The sequence below is a fragment of the Saimiri boliviensis genome, chromosome 1 (assembly GCF_048565385.1).
Source record: "Saimiri boliviensis isolate mSaiBol1 chromosome 1, mSaiBol1.pri, whole genome shotgun sequence".
Lineage (NCBI taxonomy): Eukaryota > Metazoa > Chordata > Mammalia > Primates > Cebidae > Saimiri > Saimiri boliviensis.
The window spans coordinates 35,350,895-35,365,532 of NC_133449.1; positions in this window are offsets into that span (position 1 = coordinate 35,350,895).

Consider the following 14,638-nt stretch of genomic DNA (forward strand, 5'->3'; position numbering starts at 1 on the left):
TTCTTCCTCATTTTCTCTTGTTGCTGCCATGTAAGAAGGGCCTTTCACCTCCCACCATGATTCTGAGGCCTCCCCAGCCATATGGAACTGAGTCCAATTAATTGAATCATGGGGACTGGTCTTTCCTGTGCTATTCTTGTGACAGTGAGTTAAATCTCACGAGATCTGATGGGTTTATCAGGGGTTTCTGCCTTTGCTTTTTCCTCATTTTCTCTTGCTGCCATGTAAGAAGTGCCTTTCACCTCCCACCATGATTCTGAGGCTTCCACAGCCATGCAGAGGTGTAAGTTGAATTAAATCTCTTTTTCTTCCAGTCTCAGATATGTCTTTGTCAGCAGTGTGAAAATGGACTAATACAGTAAACTGGTACCAGAAGTAGAATGTTTCTCAAAAGATACCCGAAATGTGGAAGCAACTTTGGAACTAGGTAACAGGCAGAGGTTGGAACAGTTTGCAGGGCTCAGAAGAAGACAGGAAAATGTGGGAAATTTTGGAACCTCCTAGAGACTTGTTGAATGTCTTTGACAAAAATGCTGATATGAACAATAAGGTCCAGGCTGAGGTAGTCTGTCTCAGATGGAGATGAAAAACTTGTTGGGAACTGGAGTAAAGGTGAATCTTATTATGTTTTAGCAAAGAGACTGGCAACATTTTGCCCCTTCCCTAGAGATTTTTGGAACTTTGAACTTGAGAGAGAGAACTTACGGTATCTGGTAGAAAAAAATTCTAAGTAACAAAGCATTCAAAAGGTAACTTGGATGCTGTTAAAAGCATTCTGTTTTAAAAGGGAAACAGAGCATAAAAGTTCAGAAAATTTGCAGCCTGGCAATGCAGTAGAAAAGAAAAACCCATTTTTTGAGGACCTATTCAAGCAAGCTGCAGAAATTTGCATAAGTAGTAAGAAGCCTAATATTAATTCCCAAGATCATGGGAAAAATGTCTCCAGGCTATGTCACAGACCTTCAAGGCAGCCCCTCCCATCATAAACCTGGAGGCCCAGGAGGAAAAAGTGCTTTCATGGGCCAACATAGAGCTTGGGCTGTGGATTCAGAGGATGGAAGCCCCAAGCCTTTGCAGCTTCTATTTGGTGTTGAGCCTGTGGGTGTGCAGAAGTCAAGAACTGAGATTTTGGAATCACCACCTAGATTTCAGAAGATGTATGAAAATGCCTGGATGCCCAGGCAAAAGTTTGCTGCAGGGATGGGGCCCTCACAGAGAACCTCTCTGCTAGAGCAGTGCAGAAAGGAAATGTGGGGTTGGAGCCCCCACACAGAGTTCCTACTGGAGCACTGCCAAGTGGAGCTGTGAGAATAGGGCCAACATCTTCCAGACCCTAGAATGGTAGATCTTCTAACAGCTTGCACTGTGCATCTGGAAAAGCTGCAGACACTCAATGCCAGCCCATGCAAGCAGCCAGGAGTGAGGCTATACCCTGCAAAGCCAGAGAGGTGGAACTTCCAAGACCATGGGAACCCACCTCTTGCATCAGTGTGACCTAGATGTGAAACCTGGAGTCAAAGGAGATCGTTTTAGAGCTTTAAATTTTGATTGCCCCACTGGATTTCAGACATGTATAGGTTCTGTAACCCCTTTGATTTGGAATGGCTGTATTTACCCAATACTTATACCCCCATTGTATCTAGGAAGTAATTAGCTTGCTTTTGATTTTATACAGGCTCATAGGTGGAAGGGACTTGCCTTGTCTCAGATGAGACTTGGACTATGGACTTTTGGGTTAATGCTGAAATTAGTTAAGACTTTGGGGGACTTTTGGGAAGGCACTGCTAGTGTTGAAATGTGAGAAGATGAGATTTGGAGGGGCCAGGGGTAGAATGATATGGATTGGTTGTATCCCCACCCAAATCTCAACTTGAATTGTATCTCCTAGAATTCCCACATGTTATGGGAGGGACCCAAGGGGAAGTAATTGAATTATGAGGGCTGGTCTTTCCCATGCTATTCTCTTGACAGTGAATTAAGACTCACAAGATCTGATGGATTTATCAGGGGTTTGCACTTTTGCTTCTTCCTCATTTTCCCTTGCTTGCTACTGCCACATAAGAAGTGCCTTTCACTTCCTACCATGATTCTGAGGCCTCCCCAGCCATGTGGAACTGTACGTCCAATGAAACTTTTTTCTTCTCAGTCTAGGATATACCTTTGTCAGCAGCATGAAAACAGACTAATATGGTACCTTCTAAATATAATTATCACCTCCTTCCAGTGACATACAAAATCATATTTTCTTTCATTTTTAGTGAACAACCTAATCATAAATTGGGAGGTGACATGATTATGCAGAAAAGCTACAGAATTAACATTCTGGATCTCTGTCTTACATCTGATGCTTATTTGGTCTATTTATTCACAAAGTTTCTTGGATGATCAGAAGGGGACAAATATCTGCATCATTCAATTAAAAATATAGTTAGGGGAGTTGAAGGTTATTTAGGGTCAAATACTTAACAGATGCTTTCTGGCAATTTTGATTAGCACTTTGTTTTTAGAACATTGCCTTGAACAAAGTAGCTGTGATTTCAGTGAAATATTTTTCTGCATGTCTTGAAATAAATTCTTCTCTTTCTGCAGTACCTATGGTTTTCAAACACATTGTTTTATTTGCTCCACAAAGCAGCACTAATGGGTAGGAAAGATAATAAATGCTTTCAGTCTTTTGCTTCAGCTAGGGTGTGCCTGGTAACAAGTAACTCATTTTTTCTCCTTACCTTAGTTTCTTCATTAACACTGTTTAAACCAACCTGGTAGAAATGCAATAACAGGATACATTAAGCTGTTTACCATAATGACGTCTTTATGCCTATACTGCCTCCTACCCCTCAATCTATCTTGGAGTTTTAGAGTCTAATGCATGTTTTGTTTGATACATTTCTTTTCTCCCTTAGCTTTCTAATGACTTTCCTAGAGCTCTATTAGAAAACTGATAAAAAGAGAGGAGATGCTATAGCTGCCATGGGCATAGAAATGGCAATTCTGCCTTTGGCCACACAGACAATAGAATTAGGCTAACCCAAAGTTCTATTGTCCTCTTGACTCACTTTAAATGTTATAAATATTGTCCCTTTGTTTATTATGAATAAATATGTGCTCATGACTGTTTTCATTTTAAACATTTTTAATAAAAGCTCTTGTAAACTCTATGATTTAAACCCCCACAAAGGGAAATTTGGTGAAAATAATGTAACTTATTTATCAACCAGTAGATGAGAAATTAGTGTCTTCTCTCTAAATCCACATAGAATTAGAAATGGGAATCCGATATGAAAAGGAACTTCTCTATGTATTTATTCATTCACAGAAGTGGCTATCAATCATTCATTATTCAACAAACAAGAACTAAACTCCCATTATGTAAAACACATCTTGTCTCTTTTTGCATTGTCATATGGGGGAAGAATTATAGAAATATACACTTGGAAGAAGGACAAATTAAAAATTGGCTTAATAAAATGTTGTATTGAATATCTCATTAGTCTCTCCAGACCCACTTTCCACCTTACTTAGCCTGCTGTTAACCTCGGGATGTTGATCTACAAGGGATGCATTCCTGGGCTGCCAGCTGGGTTTGACCAACAGGGAGGATCCCAAGGGCACAAACAGTGAAGTCAGGTGTTTGCTTTCCTACAATTCCTCTTTCTCCTCGCCCTCATTTAGCTCCATCTCTCTATTGATGGCTACAGCACCATCATGTGGCTGTCTCCTAAAGCTCCATATCTGGCAAATTCTTCCCATTTTGCTTCTTCACTCATTGAAGTAGAAACTCAGCTACTGCTGTTGTTAGCCCTAAGGCACCTCACTATCCCTTGTTAACTTCCATAAACCTTTCTGTGGCAGTTTAAAATGTGCAAATCTTTTGTCACTTCTCCTATCGATTGAAGGGTAGGACACTTCTACTTGAATCTGGGCTGACCTTAGAGACTTGTTCATAACTAACAGAACACAGCAGAACCAGGATTCTGTACCTTCCAAGGCTATATCATAAAGGCCATTCTACTTCTGCTTTTCTTGTTAGGACTCTTGTACTTGGAGCCCCCGAAGGCCATGTAAATAGCTCCACTAACCTATGGAAAGTTCCTGTAATAAAGCCCAGTCAGGCCACATGGAAGGACCACATGTACGTGCTCGACGCAATAGCTCTAGCACAAGTATAGATGTGTGAATAAAGATGCCTTCAGATGACTCTAATTCCAGCCATCAAGTTATTTCCCCAGCTTTAAAACCTCAGACATCATGGAGCAGAAAAGAACCAATCTCTTCCTGTCCTTCTCTAATTCCTGACCCACAGAATCCCTGGGTATAATGAAATAGTTGTTATTTTATGTCACTAAGTTTGGAGTGATCTGTTAAACAGAGATGTGGTTCAGACCACCTACACACAACTTTGTAAATAGTCCTTTTATTCCATTCTTCTCTAATTGCCCAATTTGAGTGGACTGTCTGTTTGATAGAATCTTGAGGATACAAAACATGCCAAGTGCCATAAGAGGGGTATGAACAAACTCCTGTAGGAGTTAGAAGATAATTCACTAGTTGGCATAATCAGGAAATTCTCCACATGTCTGATTTTGCAGATTATCAGTAACATCTCTTGAATTTTGCTGAATGAGGAAGCGAGATTTTTACTAGGCCTTGAGAAACAGCTGTGATAGGATGGGACAATATGAGAAAGTACTAATATAGGCAGAAAGAGTCGTAAAAACAAACAGCACAACAGCAAGAACCTGCACTTAAATAATGAATTTTATAACAGATTACTCAAGCGGGCACTTAGGCTTCACCCTGCTGCCAGAGTGACTTCTCTAAGTATTTTCAGTCATTTCCCTTAGTGCTCAGGTGAAAATGCAAAGTTCCTAACACTGCACTCTAAATCCTTCTGGATTTCTCTGCTCTCATCTTTTCTTACCAGATATCCTGTTCCCACCTGCATGGCAGCCGCATTAGCTAACCACAGATTCAACCTGCATGCCTTTATAATTTTGAAAATGCAACTCTTTTTTTTTTGGCCTAGAATATTCTGCCTTTCGCCTTCTTCCTTGTAACTTGCATTCACCTTTCAAAAATCAAAACACAGGTCTTCTTTGCTAGTCTTCACAGACACTTTCCATGTGACCTATTTATTCACCCTAATTGTTTGCATAACTTCCTGTGTTCACTCATGTTGTAGCACTTATATTATTTTACAAAAAAAACCTTTTATTTTTTTGGTCTGGCTAGATCATAAACTTCTCCGACATGGACAAAAATTTAGATCTTATTATGCTTGGCAAAATAAATTAATTACTGGGATGAATTAGCGGTTGAGTAAATAGTACTCAATTAATGGAGAGTAAATATTAAAGTGGTGAGTTGACAGGTTTTGTGCAATAGATTATCTGTCTCCATGACTGTACACTTGTTTCTGTTCACTTCAGTGGACCTGGCACCTAGAAGACTGTCCGTGACAAATTTGTTTGTTTAATGAATAAACGCAGCATTAATGAACGGACAAGAATGAGGAAGAGGGTGGAGATTATCATCTTTTTTCATACTGCCAGGAGGCACAGCCATTTAGAATTATTGCAGCATTGTCAATCCCCAAAACCTTTGGGAAAAGGGCTCAGTTAATTAGATTGCTGTGTTTCAGTCTATTCAAAGCATGAAGGAATTTTAAAAAGAGCAACAGGATGATATTTCTTTGGCTTTTAGTTCCTGCTTCCTCTGTTATTGGTCAAGTATACAGTCCTCAAGCACTGAGTTTAATTTATACTTTACTCAAGGGCTAGATTTTGTCTGAGATGAGGTTCCTGGTTTATCTTTCTATAGCTATGGATAAGGGCCTGGTTCAATTCACCTAAAATGTTTACACAGTTCATGTGCATTTAGATTTTGGTTTTCTTTCATGACTTAAAGTTACCTATCTGAAAATGCTTCTATTTGAAATACTAGTTTTATGGAAAGCCCTAATTAATGAAGTATCTTAGGTGTCTTGCTTTTAAATGCATTTATATACAAATTTAAGTTCTAAAACAAGTCCAGTGTGCTAATAGCTAGTTAATTCTGTTTTTAAAAATAAATTTTAATAGTTTGCATTTAAATTATTCTTGAGTTTACTGCTATTTTGATCGAGCTTTGTAATGTGAAAAGTCAGAAGCTCTTAAGTTTATTTTAAATGAATTCTAGTTTGGGGAATTATGAACAATTATTCCGAAACACTGTACCAACTCTCCCATATTCCTCAGAACAATGCTTCCAGTTTTCAGTAAACCCGTTTCTTTTCATGACCCTGAAGGAAAATATCTATCTGATCTTCAGTAAAATTGTACCAGAATCACGATTTTCAAAAATTTTAAGCTAGTTTTGCTGTAATTTGAAGTTACTATGGGTGACCAAAGTTATCTAATAACCAAATAATCTCTAATTATTATTGCAAATATATTTCACTTCTTTTGAACCAGACTACAATGAATTTCCTTGACGTCTATAGCTCTATTTGGCTTATTTTTCTCCCAATTACTTTTGTTTCCTTCATTGAGTAAGTTTCAACTGTCTTACAAAATTACAATTTGAAGCTATAGTTCTTTGAGTTTAAAGTTTGCCTCACATAGCATGTGCTGATGTTTGATTTATGATTTGTGCATCATGAACTTCAAATCGTAGAAGATAAGACTTTCATTTCCTAGGCCTTCCCAGGTAAGTGATTTGGTTCAAAATTTTCTTAACAACTACAGAGAATCAAAATCAAATGAGCTAGCTTGAGATAATGTCTCTTCTACCTCAGAAGCAAAAGTTGTTATTTAAACAATAGCATCTAGCCTGCAAGCTTTAAAATTTTAACAAAGTGCCTGGAATCCAGCTGTATGCTTAACTTCCATTTCTCTACGCTCTTGAGGCAAATATGTTCCACATGCGAAAATATTTTCTAATGGAAGCACCAAAGAAGTATTATGTAAAGGAAAGCTCATTGGTGTCAGCAAGGATCACAAAATTGTCCGGGTATTCCAAATATTCAGAGAGCTGGTTCTACCCACCTTAATTCTTCTGTCTTTCAGAGCTGTGCAATTGCTTCTAAACAGAGTAGCAGATTCCACTTACAAAATAGACTGTGGTGTAGTTTATCCCTAAGTGTGTCCTCATGAAAACCAAGATCATATCCATAAGAAAAAAGAAAAAACAACCACAAGGATTTCAATAAAGTCTGGTCACCAAATGAAGCTCAAAAAAGCTGAGTAGTAAAGGTGTAGTTTATGCCTATAAATTGATTTGGTCAAAGACAGCAGAGAAAGAAAAGTCAGTATTGCCTGTCCCACCTCCTAATTATTTGAAAGAATTATGTAGAAGATAAACTTCAAGTTTTGACTTTCAATTGAATTCTCATCCCCAATTAATTACTTTGAAATCTATATTGTAAAATGTAAGAAGAAATAAATAAAAGGGTCTATTTTACTCAATATAAACTACTATAAGGAAAATGGATGTGCTGTAGTCAAGAATAGGCCAAGGCAGACATCCGATCCAGCATGACTCCGAGTTTGGAGCACAGGCACACCACTCCGCTCATTATGTAACCACACCAGGTGAGGGGCATTAGGTGATCACCCACGTGAGCTTCTGCTTAGCTCGGAGCCGCTGTTGTCTGTGAAAGGTATGATTACCCTAATGCTATACAGATGGCTTATACCTCGGCTTGCTCATGCCCAGAGAGAGACAGTAAAGCCATGTCAACACTGTTTATGATTCCTCGAATGTTTTGCAAGGTATCCGCCACTTGCCCACTGACTCCCCTCGGACTTCAGTTAGAACCTGACAATTGGCATCGCCAACAGGATCCCAAGCTATGCTGCTTGAATGGGCTCTGGTGGAAACCTGGGCAACAGTAGACAGGTCCTCCGTGAGCATGGAGAAGGTGCTGAAGCGGCTGGTAGCACAGAGCACTGAAAAGCAGCAAGCTTTTGCCGGCAGAGTTGGATGGACATTTTTGACTGCACGACAAGAAGTACACACCTAGCCCCCAAGGGATGCAGTACAGGTAAGTGTCCTCCAGGCACAGGAGGGCTACCTCGAGGCCCAGCTACACAGCTCAGAAAAAGTTAGAAGTTGCCGTGAATGGGGGCCTTCGGGCACAGGAGGGGTGCCTGGAGACCCGGCTCCAGAGCTTGGAAATGAAGTGACCACTGCTACGGTGGCTCTTGGGGAAGCAGAAGGCCATAGGTGGCACTGAGGAGTCTGCCCAGAAAGAAGGGTAAAATGCCCCACCTGCAGAGGGACCCTCACAGGAGAAAAACGGGCCTCAATGAGTGACATACTCACAGATGTGGATAGATTTGATATTCGGTGGGACTGACCAAAAGAAAATCGATAAGCAGCCCAATAAGGTTTTAAGTTTGTTGAGACAGGGGTCTCTGAAGCAGCAGTTCCAGCAAGTGCTCAAGGGGGAGAAGGATATGTGATCCAGTCCTGCCTGGGCACTCCAGCTCAGAGACTATGTCCTGCAGCCAGGTGGGGGTGTAAAACCTTTTCTATTTGATTGATATATGGATGTCTTTTTTATTTCTGGGACATGAGTACCCTCAAGTGAAAATTAATCTTCCTGCTGAAAACAACTACAAACACTTGATTTTTTTTGTAAGTTTTTAAAAAATTTTTTACAAGAATGCAAGAGATGCCCTTGATAGTCGAAAACAAAATGAAATCAGTAATCTAGTGAGTTAAACTCTAAAGCTGCCAGCTACTTTGAAGGCGCCTGACAATCTCTGGTGACCTTAAGTGGCATTTTTGACGGCTGCATGGGAAAAGGAAGATAGAGCCTAGGACCCACCCTGGAAGTGGAATGTGTCAGATTTTAAAACTCCCAAATAAACAAGAGGCCCTAGAGCTATGTCTTCAGGGAAAAGCACAGTAGTATATAAGTTCAATCAACCAACCAACCAGTAAGTAGGGAGGGAGGTGGGTGGATGGAGTTATTTAGTCAGTTATGAGCAGGGCAGGAGAGGGCTCCCCCCATACACTCTCTAGGAGTGCTGGGGAAACATCAGGTGATGGTCAGGCGTTTAACTGTCTAAAGTAATACTTGGTCACAGCCAATGCCAGAAAAATACAGTCTCCTAATAGATAGAAAACATCTGAAACTAGTAATCAGCAGCTTCTTGATGAGATCTCAGGAGTTGGGTGAGTGAGGAGAAGCAGCATTCCAGAAGTATGCCAATCCATAGAACCCCAAGTCAAAAGGTCAAACCGTGTACTTACCTTTCATGTCGCTCAGTTGGCCCTCTTCCAAGCGTGCATTTCTTCCTTTCATTCTAAGGCTTTTTAACAAACTTTCACTCCTGCTCTAAAAGTGGCCTCCGTCTTCCTTCTGCCTCGGGGAAAATTTTTTTCTGAGGTGTCAAGAATTGAGATTGTTGCAGACCTGTATGAATACAGACTTGCAGAGAGAGAGAGAGAGAGAGAGAGAGAGAGAGAGAGAGAGAGGGAGGGAGGGAGGGAGGGAGGGAGGGAGGGAGGGAGGGGGAGAGAGAGAGAGAGAGATTTAGTCAGGTATGAGCAGGGCAGGAGAGGGCTCCGCTCAGCACACAATACAGGAGTGTGGGCAACCATGGGATGATGGGCAGGTGGTTGTTAACAGTCTTGCTAAAGTAATAATTGGTCACACCTGATGCCGGGGAAAGGCAGTCTCCTAATAGGTAGAAAACACCTGAAACTAAGTAGCTTCCTGATAAGATCTCAGGAGTTGGGCAAGTGGGGAGAAGAGGCATATTCCAGAAGTCTGCTAATATATAAAAAGCCAAGTCAAAAGGTCAAACCACGTACTTACCTTTCATCTCGCTCACTTGGCCCTCTTCCAAGTGCACTTTCCTTCTTTCTTTCTAAAGCTTACTTTTCTTCCTTTCATTCTAAGGCTTTTTTTTTTTTTTTTTTTTTTTTTTTTTTTTGAGGCGGAGTTTCGCTCTTGTCACCCAGGCTGGAGTGCAATGGCGCGATCTCGGCTCACTGCAACCTCCGCCTCCTGGGTTCAGGCAATTCTCCTGCCTCAGCCTCCTGAGTAGCTGGGATTACAGGCATGCGCCACCATGCCCAGCTAATTTTTTGTATTTTTAGTAGAGACGGGGTTTCACCATGTTGACCAGGATGGTCTCGATTTCTTGACCTCGTGATCCACCCACCTCGGCCTCCCAAAGTGCTGGGATTACAGGCTTGAGCCATCGCGCCCGGCCCATTCTAAGGCTTTTTAATAAACATTCACTCCTGCTCCAAAAGTTCCCTCAGTCTCTTCTGCCTTATGTTCCTCAGTCAAAATCTTTTTCTGAGGTGGCAAGAATTGAGATTGCTGCGGACTTGTACGAATACCGATTTGCTGCCAGTAACGTAGATAGAAGATGATAGAGAGATGGGCAGACAGATGATAGATAGATACATACATACATAGATAGAAGTATAAGTATTTTTTCTTTTTCTAGCCTCTGTTAAAAAGCCATAGCAGAGTTTTTAATAGTTTATGTATTGTTTTCTTTTTCTACCCTATGTTAGAAGCCATGGCAGAGTCTTTAAGAGTTTTCTTTACTTCATTGTTTAGTGATTTAATTTTAAGGTAAATTATTTTTCAGAGAAGTATTGTAAGAAAATGAAAAAGACAAAAGTTGAGCCTGGTTCTTTAAAACTGCCTTTGTTATAGACTGGAAATTCCTCTTTTTAGAACAAAAGTTTTGGTTCCTCATACAGTTATCTATTTTTAACAACTCCAAAGCTTAATTGCTAAAACAAAAATTTATTTTGCTTAAAATCTTTAATTTGGGCACAGCTATCAGGGACACATCATCTCTGCTCCACTTGGCATCAGTTGGCATAGTTCAATGGCTAGGGACTAGAATCATTTGAAGCCTTGATTATTCAGATCTCTAGTGGCTAATGCCAACTGTTGCCTGGCCTTAGCTAGAGCTAACTGCCAGAACGTCTATTGATAAACCAAAGGTTTATAAATCATTCTGTTATAAAGACATATGCACACATATGTTCATTGTGGCACTGTTTACAATAGCAAAGACCTGGAACCAACCCAAATGCCCATCGATGATAGACTGGACAAGGAAAATGTGGCACATATACACCATGGGACACTATGCAGCCATAAAAAACAAGGAGTTCATGTCCTTTGTAGGGACATGGATGAATCTAGAAACCATCATTCTCAGCAAACTGACACAAGAACAGAAAATCAAACACGGCATGTTCTCACTCAGGCGGCTGTTGAACAGTGAGAACACATGGACACAGGGAGGGGAGCATCACACACTGGGGTCTGTTTGGGGGGAATAGGGGAGGGACAGTGGGGGTAGAGAGTTTGGGGAGGGATAACATGGGGAGAAATGCCAGATATAGGTGACAGGGTTGGAGGCAGCAAACCACATTGCCATGTAGGTACCCGTGCAACAATCCTGCATGTTCTGCACATATACCCCAGAACCTAAAGTGCAATTATATATATATATGTGTGTGTGTGTGTGTGTGTGTGTGTGTGTATGTGTGTGTATATATATTATATATATATATATGAAAAGGTCAGGCAGACAAATGTGTTTTTCTGTCTAAAAGAGCCTCTTTAGAAGAACTGGTCCAAAGTTATTTTAACTAAAAAACCTAGTAAGAATACTTTCCATAGTGGCAGTAAGTATGGAAACTGGAGGAACATGGACATGGTGAGGATGTAAGCCTCAGGTCACCCTGCTCCATGGGGTCAAATTTCCCTAGCTCTTCCAGCCTCACTTCATGACATTTCCTCTGCCCTAATTCTTTCGAATTTTAGACCCATTCATCAAAATTCTATTCTCTTTCCACTCTTTTCTGTATTTTCTTCAGCCCAGCTATCAAAACTAGACCAGTGTTACTTTAACCAAAAGGTTTCTATCCAAATAAAGAGCTAAAGTAATTTTCCACTAAAGTGTTTTAATCACTGCACTATAGACTGCACCTAATGAAATCAAACACATCGGCTACAGACTTCCCCTGCATAAAGAGAACACATAAAGAATTCCAGCAAAGGTTGTTAAAGCAGACTCCATCTAAACATATGGGGCCAGCTTTTTCTAGCACTTGGGGTCTGGGAAGCCTGAAAACAGAAGGAGGAATTAGGTAAAGTTTCTTTTAGCTGGCTCCCTGCACTCCCTCTCAGTGGCCTTGTCTGCTTCCAAACACTGAAAGCTTTCTCCTTTGCTTGATTGCTGAGAATGCTCACAATGAGCCTCACAAAACAATTCCCTCCCTCTAACCCACTAAAACTTTGCATCCAAGTCCTGTTCTCTCAAGCCATACCCCTCAACAGTCCCATATATAATTTCATGCTGGGATATTAGTATCTATTTATGGTTAAATTAATTTTTGCCACTCTTAAAATTAGGGTTGCTAAAGTAATGCTTTTATTCATCTCGGCAAACTGGAGTTTAGAACATTTAGCCAGGAGACTATGTGGCATAGTTCAATCACACTGGGCTAACAATTATTTGGTCTCTGACAATAAGAATAATTCTGTTCACGCTGCTCTATTATAGAAAAGTGAATAAGCTAGTTCTCCTGAATGCCCTGCTCCATTATTATTGATCCAGCATTACCGTAAATCAAGCAAGTTGTTGCTCATTTACATCTCTATTGCAATGACTTTGGCTATACTATACTACAAGCATATTCTTGTTGAATTCAGGTTGACCTGACATCCGTGCCTAAGCTACTCACTAATCTCTTTGCCTCTATCCTTCCCCATTACACACAGCGCCCGGAAGTATCCCAGTGAAAGTCAGATTATGTTGCTCCCATCTCCCTCAAGCAACACGTTATCTCTCAGATCTTACCCTCTTGCTCAGTCCCCTCTAATCTCTTTCCTTTTTCTGGAACTAACAAGGCATATCGTCACCTCAGGGTTTTTGTATTTGTTTATTCATCCTGATTCTTTCTTCCCTAAGAGACTATCATTGCTCATCCCTTCTCCATCAATATTTTGCTTAAAAGTTGCCTTCTCAGAAAGGTACCAGAATATTCTATTTAAGTATGTCTAAACCCCTAGATCCACCCTGTCTTGCCCTAGTTTTTTCCATAGTTCTTATTTTCTTTTATTATTGATTTATTTAATATCATATATTACTGCTGATTTACCTTTGTTAGAATGTAAACTTCATGGAAGGAGGAATTTTGACAATTTTGCTCTCTGATGTATCCACAGTTCCTAAAAAAACAGCCTAGCAAACAGTTGATGTGCAATAGATAAATATTAAGTGAATAAATATTAAGTGAATAAACTTTCCTTTTTCTCATTTTGTATCTTCAGGTTCCATAGGAAAAGTAAAACTTATTCATGTTCCAAAATTAATGTCAGTTATAAATGTGGCCTTTAGTCAGCTATGTGGTCCAAAGCAACTCTCTTCATCATGCAGTAAGAGATTTGGAAGTACATTCTTCTCTCTCCAGTACCCTTCGCTTACTTAATGCAATATGAATATATTTTATACTCTGGGCTTGCCTAATATGATCACACTATTTCTGGGCACTATGTCTCCTCTAAATGCCAAATGCAATTTATGAGTCCTGCATAGCTCATGGAGTTGGGTTATGAAAAATTATTTGAAAATAAACATCCCTAAATGATTTAGTCCCTTAACATCTTGTTCAAATATTTGCTTCATAATATAGTGACGTTATGGAACTTTGACAATGGAGTCACGGATGTGCAAACAAATGTGAATGTGAGCATATTTAGAAGGATTTTATATATATATATATATATATACGTATCTCTAAATTCTTTTAGTATCAGTTCTGTAGCAAAACTTTTAGTCATATTGTTAATTGGTTGCTCATTAGGCTTTAAATTCACAAAAGTCAGAGTTTTACGTAACTGCACTGAGTTGTATTCAAGACACTGAAGCAAGCAGAGGAAGGAATATTAAGGCTTTCCAAGGTAGGTCCCACCATGCATTTCTGTCTAATTACAGAAGGTGCTTTTTTTATTTAGCAGACTACAAAGACCACTGTCATAGAGATCAGTCTTGCTTAGTACAGAGTTTTCAAAAGCATTCCGTCTAGAAATATGCATTGGCTTTATGCACACGCCACAGAGCCGTGATTTGCTTTCCAGGCTATTCACACCTTATTCTACTACTGCTTTTTCACAAAAATGGATTAAGAAGGCACAGGTTTATACCTGCGCCAATACATATAAAAGGAAACCAAAGGGGGACTGAAAGCAGACACAAAATGTATCTGGTTGTTTTTAGGTATGATGCCCAAATTTCAAGAGAACCACTCCTTAAATTCCTTTAGACCTGCACTGAGGGTACCTTTCAGCTCAAATGTTCTATGCTTCACTGAATCTTTCAGACCCTTGAGATATTGATGTAAACTAATTTGTGTGGCTGAATTAGGATGAGGCTTCTGATGCTTAAACAATGACAATTTGACCGTGCAAGAAATACAGGGACAAGAAGACTAGCTTGGTGGGAGATAGCTTATTCTGTCAGAATTTTATCTTTAAAACATAGCAGTGACTCTGTTCAGGTCTAAGCAACTCAGATTTCCCCTGAGGCTGCCAGTCCTTCAACATAGGGAAGGCTTGGTCCCCAGGAACAGGAAGAAAGGTAGAAACAAGTAGCAGGAAAAATAG